General features: G+C 37.0%; 2 long non-coding RNA genes across 2 annotated transcripts; both read left to right on the plus strand.

Moving 5' to 3' along the window:
- The first annotated feature begins 2,042 nt into the window (after positions 1-2,042).
- On the plus strand, positions 2,043-4,162 carry LOC133456536 (uncharacterized). The gene is made up of 4 exons (XR_009783796.1): positions 2,043-2,151; positions 3,374-3,465; positions 3,648-3,749; positions 4,122-4,162. It is a non-coding gene; the product is annotated as an uncharacterized LOC133456536 (long non-coding RNA).
- A 384-nt stretch (positions 4,163-4,546) lies between these two features.
- LOC133456537 (uncharacterized) lies at positions 4,547-7,931 on the plus strand. Its single transcript, XR_009783797.1, has 4 exons — positions 4,547-4,653; positions 6,371-6,475; positions 6,798-6,902; positions 7,827-7,931. It is a non-coding gene; the product is annotated as an uncharacterized LOC133456537 (long non-coding RNA).
- The last annotated feature ends 3,378 nt before the right edge of the window (positions 7,932-11,309 follow it).

Raw genomic sequence — 11,309 nt, forward strand, 5'->3', positions numbered from 1 at the left:
GGCTTATCCATTAGGCCACTGGGGCTGTTGATGGAGGTACGATAAATATGAGACACAACAATGGCAGGGACTGAATATTGAGAAGCTGAAGGCAAAAAGGCAAAAAGGCAAAAACAGCGTTGTAGTGAAGATGATGTAATGAAGCAGCAATGCTGGACTCTACACATCACGTGAACACAGAAGTGTGGCGATGTGCTGCACTGCTGTCACTCACACTATGTGGGAAACACTTTGTGAGACAGGGAGGGAAAATGATCATGTCAGAAAATGTCTGTTTTTACCGATGATATGTTATTGAACTGACTCATCAGACAACTTTGTATATGAAATACTAAACAACACTCATTTCAGAAGATATGAGTCCGTGTGACACCAGAGCACCCTGCGGCATCTCTGAAATATGAACAATTCCTCCTTGGTGGTAGTGGCATGTTTCACCATGGCACTTAGATTGATACAGCAAAAATGGTAAGAGTCATCCTGTAATGTTAATTTATGAACTGAACTGAAGTTGTGGATAATAAGGCAGAATAATGCAGGCCGATAACGTAAAATTTTGTTTACATTATGCAGTATTCAACTTACTACAAATTTGTGTTTATGTTAAATATGAGCTCTGACAAGAGACAATAGGAATGTGTTTGACACTGCTGTATCTACTGTTGTTTGTTTTACAACAGTTGGCTTCAGTGCTCATTTGAGGACACAAAGACTGCACTGCACATGGTTCATGCAGATTCGTAACTGCGGCTCGACATTCATTGCTTGTCAAGATCCTTTGACATCCAGGTGACAGTGATCCTTAAAGCTTGAATAGAAAACCAACCTGTGGTAAGTTAGGGTTTTTTATCTACTGTAAATTGATTACCTACATGTAGTCAGCCTGAGAGATGTCTTGGTCACATAAATCAATGTACCCACAATTTATTTATGTTTATGTTCATGTTCTGGTTCTCTGGAAAGCGTCTAGAGACAACATCTGTTGTATTAGACGCTATATAAATAAAATTGAATTGAATTGAATTGAAATTGTAAAACTACTTGGGGAGAGAGAGAGAGAGAGTCACGGTTTGAAGGAATGGATAGGTGGGACCTGAGGCCAGTTTTTCTGTCTTAATGCTGTTTATCATGGACTGGTTCTTTTGCTCCTCTCTTGCTAACCATATGTGTGTATTTTATCCACAATGTGTACATATAGCATCAAAAAAATTGCACTTTTTCTAGGGATACAGGTCAATCACTGAGTTTTACCCCAGATCTGATGGAAGCAGTTCCAATGCAGAGGTTCCTCTCCACAACAAATCTTTTGATCACATCAGACACTCTGGACCCCCTCAGATGTTCTGATCAGAGCTGTTTTAGGAATAAAAAGTGGAAGGGATCTATACAATTGTAATTGTCTCTCCCTTCTTCCCTTCCTTTTCAGGTATAACAGGGTGTGGAGGACAGATCCGACTGTTCTCCAGATAGATGCCCTTGGGTCTTTCTGCACAGTGTTGCCACTTTTTAGAATAGAAATGTGGACCTCACTTTGTCTTAGTTAAATTTTAATGCATAAACAATCTTGTTGTGATTAACTACTCCTGAGCACAGGGATCTTCAAGTCTGGTCCTGGAGGGCTGCTGTCCTGCATGTTTTAGGAGCGTTTCTTTTTCTGTTTTACTGCAACTTCAAATTTACATTTACTGATTGGTCTTTTAATTGGTAGACAGTATAGCTAATTTCTAGCTGTCATCGCAGGCAGTCTTTTATTTCTTTTTTCAGTCTTGCACAACATCTGCTCCATGTCACAGAAATGGCATTTAAAAAAAATATATACTTATTTCTTCCTTTCTTTCAACCATCACCTGTCATCGTGATTAGTGGTCTTGTCAAATCCCTCCCAAACCTGGCGGAACCATTATGATGTGATTTAAAGCTACAAATGTACAAATGTACTTTGTCACAGATCTTGTGGATGTGGGATGGTTCAACTTTTTTATGGTGTATTCAAAGACATAAAAAAGTCTGGGAGGGAAGGGAGCAAAGGTTGCTGCAACTTCGAGAGTGAAAAAACCAACACAAGCGGACAGAAAAGAGTGATAAGTGAAAAGACTTCACCAGAACAAAGATGTATCTAAACTCTGTGTGTCTTTTACTTCACCTGTGCAGGTAAGTTTCTCATATTAGCCGTTCAGTCTTTAAGTCTTCTTAATCTTGTACTTAAATGTCAATTGAAGTTACGTATAAGTTGTCTCTTCCAGTGAGGACTATAAAATGCAGAATACACCTGTACTTTCCTTTGCCAATGTGTTTAGACAACTAACCAGCATCACACAAGAAGCTAAGAAGCTAAAAAGTTGCTAAAAGCTGTGCAGAGGTCAAAAACAGAGGTCATTATTAACTCTTTTAGTATGGGCTGGTTTTTTAAACGGACGACTGAATTAAAAAAAAAAAAGTTTTTTCCTATAGCCTCTCCAGCTTCTCTTCCTGCTGCATAACCCAAATCTGCTTGAGCTTAACATGAATCAGTTATTATGCGGGGTAAATTATTTTCTAATATGTTAGACTTTTTGTAACTTTCTGTGAATATCTGCTAACAACACATTTGATCTCCATTATTTTCATTGTAAAAATGCTTTCTAAAAAAACATAGTAGACCTATAAAATGACAGGCGTTCGCAGTCGAACATTCAGATGTGGAAAGACTTACCCGCCCACTGGGTCAAGCTACGATGTTTTTAATGAAAATGATGTCTCATCAGAATACTAGGTTTGAATCCTGACTTATTTTGTAGTTGTGTACAGTTTTTACACATTTTAGATTCATTAGATAGTAGATGACATTGGGAGCAAGACGTGAGTATCTTCAAGTCAAAAGCAGATGCATTATCTATTAACTTTATGAGTGAAAAAGGGTGCTGAGTTTGAGCAGGTTTAGGTTGTATTAAAGAAATATACTCTTGTTAATACTTACATGTATCAGGCTAAGACAAAAAAAAAACTAAACGGACCTCCAGTTATTTTATTTTAAATAATAAGGATGAATCTGTCCATTTGTTACAGGTAAAAACCTGGCATTAACGACAGCGCTGCTGAGTTCAAGAGGTCATATGACTGCAGATAATAAGGGTTTTAAAAGCAGGTTGAACTATAAACCTCAGATTAGATAGTTACAGTGTAACAAGCCCAGTAATTGTATTCTTTCATTCGTGAACTTTCTTCCCTATAAAGATTACAGACAGGTGCGTAGTTGTGGTTTCCTAATTATCCATCTTTTCCCGCTTTCTTAATCGTGCAGTGATGCATTCAGCTTCAAATATGAGCCACCATGTTAAATATGTGTGTTACTGTGATACAAGTGTAATAGAGGATGTACTTTCTTGAACTGCAGAGGGGAACTTCACCTGCACTTAGCAATGCTGCCCTGAAAAGAGACTGGTCCAAGATCAAAGTACGGTAAACCTTTTCCGGAATGGATTCAAGGTGAGAAATTGTGACAAAATAAGGAATTTGATATATTGTAGAAGAACAGGTCAGATGAAAAAAAGGAATGAAAGATTGAACTTCAGAATCAGGCAATTATCAGTGCTGCTGTTTGCTTTTCTTTTTTCCTTTGTACAATAAACAACTGTAAGGTTTATCCCTGTATTGGTTTTCACTTTCAGCCCGGAGAATCCAAGATCGTCTTCACCTGCTCCCAGCAGTGTCTCTGCTAGGAGTAACAAGTCCAAGGATGAACCGGAAAACTTTGGGAAAGAAGAAACAAGGTCAAACTCCACATCAAAACACCATAAAACAAATATGACCTGTCATAAATATAGTCACTGATTTACGTCCCTTTCTCACATGCACTACTTTCTATTAATCTGTCAGAATATCTTGGTTGTTAATAGATACATTTTGCATAGTTTGGCATTGGATTACATGTTCAGAAGAATCTGCCACGTCACTGTAAGATAAATAGAAAAAGAAATAAAAACATACCAAACCTTCTTAAATCTACTTAAAGTGAAAAATGTTTAAATAACTTACCTTTTAACTGATTTTGAACACACGCATCTCATATGTGTAACATAATTTGTTTGTTGTTGGCAAAAGTAAGTGTTGTGGTGTGTTACTGTATTCTATGTTTTTTGCAGCCTGGCTGAAGAACACAGACCAGCTTCACCTACCTGTAGCGATGTTTCTGAGATAAGTCACAGGTCCAAGGAAGAACCAGAGGACTTCAGGAGTAATCCAACGAGGTAACAGTGATATTTTGATTTTAATGGTGTCATAATCACAGACAGAGGGACAACATTACATTACTAAACAGTTGTTTTTTAGAAATAAAATACAAACTAAAACATACAAACCTGCGCAATTTAGAAATTGTAGCAGCACCCAAATGTAAGACAAAAGAAATACAGTATTCCAAACCTTATTCACTCTACTTGAACTGAGAAATGTTTAAATAACGTCCCTTTAACAGACAATTTTTGAAGACACACATCTCATATGTGAAATAGGATTTGTTTTTCTTTTTTTGGTAAAAAGTTTTGTTACTGTATTCTATGTTTTTTGCAGCCTGGCTGAAGAACACAGACCAGCTTCATCTACCTGTAGCGATGTTTCAGAGAAAAGTTACAGATCCAAGGAAGAACCAGATAACTTAAGGAATAATCAATCGAGGTAACATACTTTTATTTGGGTTTTAATGGTGTCATAATCACAGACAGAGGGACAAAATTATATTATTAGACAGTTGGTTTTTTTTTTGGCATGGTCTGGAGCAGGGGTCACCAACCCTGGTCCTCGAGGGCTGGTGTCCCTGCAGGTTTTAGATGTTTCCCTGCTTCATTGCACCATGATACAAGTGACTGTGTCATTAACAGAATTGTGCAGCCCTGGATGACAAGCTGATAACGATGATTAATTAGAATCAGGTGTGTTAAAGGAGGGAAACATCTAAAACATGCAGGACACCAGCCCTCGAGGACCAGGGTTGGTGACCCCTGGTCTGGAATATAGTCCGGGTTTTTGGTTTCCTTTCTTGTGTTTAATTTGGTTCTTTAGCTTTGTTCATGTATTTGTACCAGTTTCCTGATTTATTTTGAAAATCTGTGGGCTTGTGTGTTTGGTTTGTGTTGGACTTCCCATGATGTCATGATCCTGATTGCTTGCACCTGTGTTTCCTGTCAGCCCCTTTGAGTTTCTCTTGTCTTGTCTTTTCCTTCCTCCCTTCTGGTCAGAGGCGATTCTAGGATCTCTTGGGCCCTAGGCAAAAATTTCTAGGGGGCCCCTCAAACCAGCGTTCATCACCGTTATGTTATAATAAACTGACACCAACGAAAACTTTATGAAATTTATATTTATTTACACACTGCTAATTTACACACACGACACTGTGTGTAGTTTTTTTTTTTTTTTTTGACACTGCGTACAGGTGGATGGCAGTGATCATGGGAATGACAACGTGGGGCCCCTTAAGGGAGGTTTCTTACTGGCTACTGAGATGTCATTGATAATTGCCTTATGTTTGTTTAAGGAGGAGGATGTGGTCATTGCGGTTACCACATTTTGAGATCTGTACAGTAAAAACAGCCTTCAATACTTTTTTAGTCCTCAGAACCCCTGATAGGAAACACTTTTGTAATAAAAGTAATAATTTAAAAAAAAAAAAAAAAAAAAAAAAAACTTTTTTTTTTTGGGCCTCATGGGCCCCCCCAACAACTCGGGGCCCCAAGCAGTTGCCTGCCTTGCCTGTTCACAAGCTGCGCCCCTGCTTCTGGTCCATCTGTCTATGGATCTCCTCTGTTTGGGTCCTGAAAACTCAGTTCATGACTTTTCCACTTTTTATATGGCTCATCTATAAATCATGTGTGGTTCTGACAAGTGACAGAAATTAAAGAACTGTAGAGAAGCAGGATTACACCAAGTAAAGTTTCATGATTGCTGGGGAATGTTGTTATTCAGTGCATGGAAGGCCTGTAATACTTTTGACCCACCCTTGTAGAGTGTACCGTGATCAATACTTTCACTGATTTAAGTCCCTTTATCACATGCACTGCTTTCTATTAATCTGTCAGTTGAATAGGTCAGAACATCTTGGTTGTTAATACATACATTTTTGCCAAGTCTGAACTGATGGATTCACACTAAAGAGCAGTTGCATAGTTTGGCATTGGATTACATGTTCAGAAGAATCTGCCACGTCACTGTAAGATAAATAGAAAAAGAAATAAAAACATACCAAACCTTCTTAAATCTACTTAAAGTGAAAAATGTTTAAATAATTTACCTTTTAACTGATTTTGAACACACGCATCTCATATGTGTAACATAATTTGTTTGTTGTTGGTAAAAAGTAAGTGTTGTGGTGTGTTACTGTATTCTATGTTTTTTGCAGCCTGTCTGAAGAACCCAGACCACATTCACCTACCTGTAGTGATGTTTCTGAGATAAGTCACAGGTCCAAGGAAGAACCAGAGGACTTCAGGAGTAATCCAACGAGGTAACAGTGATATTTTGATTTTAATGGTGTCATAATCACAGACAGAGGGACAAAATTACATTACTAAACAGTTGTTTTTTAGAAATAAAATACAAACTAAAACATACAAACCTGCGCAATTTAGAAATTGTAGCAGCACCCAAATGTAAGACAAAACAAATACAGTATTCCAAACCTTATTCACTCTACTTAAACTGAGAAATGTTTAAATAACGTCCCTTTAACAGACTCATTTTGAAGACACACATCTCATATGTGAAATAGGATTTGTTTTTCTTTTTTTGGTAAAAAGTTTTGTTACTGTATTCTATGTTTTTTGCAGCCTGGATGAAGAACACAGACCAGCTTCACCTACCTGTACCGATGTTTCAGAGAAAAGTTACACATCCAAGGAAGAACCAGATAACTTAAGGAATAATCAATCGAGGTAACATACTTATATTTGGGTTTTAATGGTGTCATAATCACAGACAGAGGGACAAAATTATATTATTAGACAGTTGTTTTTTTTTGGCATGGTCTGGAGTATAGTCAGGGTTTTTGGTTTCCTTTCTTGTGTTTAATTTGGTTCTTTAGCTTTGGTCATGTATTTGTACCAGCTTCCTGATTTATTTTGAAAATCTGTGGGATTGTGTGTTTGGTTCTTGTTGGACTTCCCATGATGTCATGATCCTGATTGCTTGCACCTGTGTTTCCTGTCAGCCCCTTTGAGTTTCTCTTGTCTTGTCTTTTCCTTCCTCCCTTCTGGTCCATCTGTCTATGGATCTCCTCTGTTTGGGTCCTGAAAACTCAGTTCATGACTTTTCCACTTTTATATGGCTCATCTATAAATCACGTGTTCTGAAAAGTGACAGAAATGAAAGAACTGTAGAGAAGCAGGATTACAGCAAGTAAAGTTTAATGATTGCTGGGGAATGTTGTTATTCAGTGCATGGAAGGCCTGTAATACTTTTGACCCACCCCTGTAGAGTGTACCGTGATCAATACTTTCACTGATTTAAGTCCCTTTATCACATGCACTGCTTTCTATTAATCTGTCAGAATCTCTTGGTTGTTAATACATACATTTTTGCCAAGTCTGAACTGATGGAGTCACACTAAAGAGCAGTTGCATAGTTTGGCATTGGATTACATGTTCAGAAGAATCTGCCACGTCACTGTAAGATAAATAGAAAAAGAAATAAAAACATACCAAACCTTCTTAAATCTACTTAAAGTGAAAAATGTTTAAATAACTTACCTTTTAACTGATTTTGAACACACACATCTCATATGTGTAACATAATTTGTTTGTTGTTGGTAAAAAGTAAGTGTTGTTGTGGTGTGTTACTGTATTCTATGTTTTTTGCAGCCTGTCTCAAGAACACAGACCAGCTTCACCTACCTGTAGCGATGTTTCTGAGATAAGTCACAGGTCCAAGGAAGAACCAGGAAAGTTCAGGAGTAATCCAACGAGGTAACAGTGATATTTTGATTTTAATGGTGTCATAATCACAGACAGAGGGACAACATTACATTACTAAACAGTTGTTTTTTAGAAATAAAATACAAACTAAAACATACAAACCTGCGCAATTTAGAAATTGTAGCAGCACCCAAATGTAAGACAAAAGAAATACAGTATTCCAAACCTTATTCACTCTACTTGAACTGAGAAATGTTTAAATAACGTCCCTTTAACAGACAATTTTTGAAGACACACATCTCATATGTGAAATAGGATTTGTTTTTCTTTTTTTGGTAAAAAGTTTTGTTACTGTATTCTATGTTTTTTGCAGCCTGGCTGAAGAACACAGACCAGCTTCATCTACCTGTAGCGATGTTTCAGAGAAAAGTTACAGATCCAAGGAAGAACCAGATAACTTAAGGAATAATCAATCGAGGTAACATACTTATATTTGGGTTTTAATGGTGTCATAATCACAGACAGAGGGACACAATTATATTATTAGACAGTTGTGTTTTTCTTGCCATGGTCTGGAGTATGGTCAGGGTTTTTGGTTTCCTTTCTTGTGTTTAATTTGGTTCTTTAGCTTTGTTCATGTATTTGTACCAGTTTCCTGATTTATTTTGAAAATCTTTGGGCTTGTGTGTTTGGTTCTTGTTGGACTTCCCATGATGTCATGATCCTGATTGCTTGCACCTGTGTTTCCTGTCAGTCCCTTTGAGTTTCTCTATTGTCTTGTCTTTTCCTTCCTCCCTTCTGGTCCATCTGTCTATGGATCTCCTCTGTTTGGGTCCTGAAAACTCAGCTCATGACTTTTCCACTTTTTATATGGCTCATCTATAAATCACGTGTGGTTCTGACAAGTGACAGAAATTAAAGAACTGTAGAGAAGCAGGATTACAGCAAGTAAAGTTTAATGATTGCTGGGGAATGTTGTTATTCAGTGCATGGAAGGCCTGTAATACTTTTGACCCACCCTTGTAGAGTGTACCGTCATCAATACTTTCACTGATTTAAGTCCCTTTATCACATGCACTGCTTTCTATTAATCTGTCAGAACATCTTGGTTGTTATACATTTTTGCCAAGTCTGAACTGATGGATTCACACTAAAGAGCAGTTGCATAGTTTGGCATTGGATTACATGTTCAGAAGAATCTGCCACGTCACTGTAAGATAAATAGAAAAAGAAATAAAAACATACCAAACCTTCTTAAATCTACTTAAAGTGAAAAATGTTTAAATAACTTACCTTTTAACTGATTTTGAACACACACATCTCACATGTGTAACATAATTTGTTTGTTGTTGGTAAAAAGTAAGTGTTGTGGTGTGTTACTGTATTCTATGTTTTTTGCAGCCTGTCTCAAGAACACAGACCAGCTTCATCTACCTGTAGCGATGTTTCTGAGATAAGTTACAGGTCCAAGGAAGAACCAGAGGACTTCAGGAGTAATCCAACGAGGTAACAGTGATATTTGGCTTTTAATGGTGTCATAATCACAGACAGAGGGACAAAATTACATTACTAAACAGTTGGTTTTTAGAAATAAAATACAAACTAAAACATACAAACCTGCGCAATTTAGAAATTGTAGCAGCACCCAAATGTAAGACAAAACAAATACAGTATTCCAAACCTTATTCACTCTACTTAAACTGATAAATGTTTAAATAACGTCCCTTTAACAGACTCATTTTGAAGACAAACATCTCATATGTGAAATAGGATTTGTTTTTCTTTTTCTGGTAAAAAGTTTTTTTTACTGTATTCTATGTTTTTTGCAGCCTGGCTGAAGAACACAGACCAGCTTCACCTACCTGTAGCGATGTTTCTGAGATAAGTCACAGGTCCAAGGAAGAACCAGAGGACTTCAGGAGTAATCCAACGAGGTAACAGTGATATTTTGATTTTAATGGTGTCATAATCACAGACAGAGGGACAACATTACATTACTAAACAGTTGGTTTTTAGAAATAAAATACAAACTAAAACATACAAACCTGCGCAATTTAGAAATTGTAGCAGCACCCAAATGTAAGACAAAAAAAAAAATACAATATTCCAAACCTTATTCACTCTACTTAAACTAAGAAATGTTTAAATAACGTCCCTTTAACAGACTAATTTTGAAGACACACATCTCATATGTGAAATAGGATTTTTTTTTTCTTTTTTTGGTAAAACGTTTTGTTACTGTATTCTATGTTTTTTGCAGCCTGGATGAAGAACACAGACCAGCTTCATCTACCTGTAGCGAGATTTCAGAGAAAAGTTACAGATCCAAGGAAGAACCAGATAACTTAAGGAATAATCAAACGCGGTAACATACTTTTATTTGGGTTTTAATGGTGTCATAATCACAGACAGAGGGACACAATTATATTATTAGACAGTTGTGTTTTTCTTGCCATGGTCTGGAGTATGGTCAGGGTTTTTGGTTTCCTTTCTTGTGTTTAATTTGGTTCTTTAGCTTTGTTCATGTATTTGTACCAGTTTCCTGATTTATTTTGAAAATCTTTGGGCTTGTGTGTTTGGTTCTTGTTGGACTTCCCATGATGTCATGATCCTGATTGCTTGCACCTGTGTTTCCTGTCAGCCCCTTTGAGTTTCTCTATTGTCTTGTCTTTTCCTTCCTCCCTTCTGGTCCATCTGTCTATGGATCTCCTCTGTTTGGGTCCTGAAAACTCAGTTCATGACTTTTCCACTTTTTATATGGCTCATCTATAAATCACGTGTGGTTCTGACAAGTGACAGAAATTAAAGAAATGTAGAGAAGCAGGATTACAGCAAGTAAAGTTTAATGATTGCTGGGGAATGTTGTTATTCAGTGCATGGAAGGCCTGTAATACTTTTGACCCACCCTTGTAGAGTGTACCGTCATCAATACTTTCACTGATTTAAGTCCCTTTATCACATGCACTGCTTTCTATTAATCTGTCAGAACATCTTGGTTGTTATACATTTTTGCCAAGTCTGAACTGATGGAGTCACACTAAAGAGCAGTTGCATAGTTTGGCATTGGATTACATGTTCAGAAGAATCTGCCACGTCACTGTAAGATAAATAGAAAAAGAAATAAAAACATACCAAACCTTCTTAAATCTACTTAAAGTGAAAAATGTTTAAATAACTTACCTTTTAACTGATTTTGAACACACACATCTCATATGTGTAACATAATTTGTTTGTTGTTGGTAAAAAGTAAGTGTTGTTGTGGTGTGTTACTGTATTCTATGTTTTTTGCAGCCTGTCTCAAGAACACAGACCAGCTTCACCTACCTGTAGCGATGTTTCTGAGATAAGTCACAGGTCCAAGGAAGAACCAGAGGACTTCAGGAGTAATCCAACGAGGTAACAGTGATATTTTGATTTTAATGGTGTCAT

The sequence above is a fragment of the Cololabis saira genome, chromosome 12 (assembly GCF_033807715.1).
Source record: "Cololabis saira isolate AMF1-May2022 chromosome 12, fColSai1.1, whole genome shotgun sequence".
Taxonomy (NCBI): Eukaryota; Metazoa; Chordata; class Actinopteri; order Beloniformes; family Belonidae; genus Cololabis; species Cololabis saira.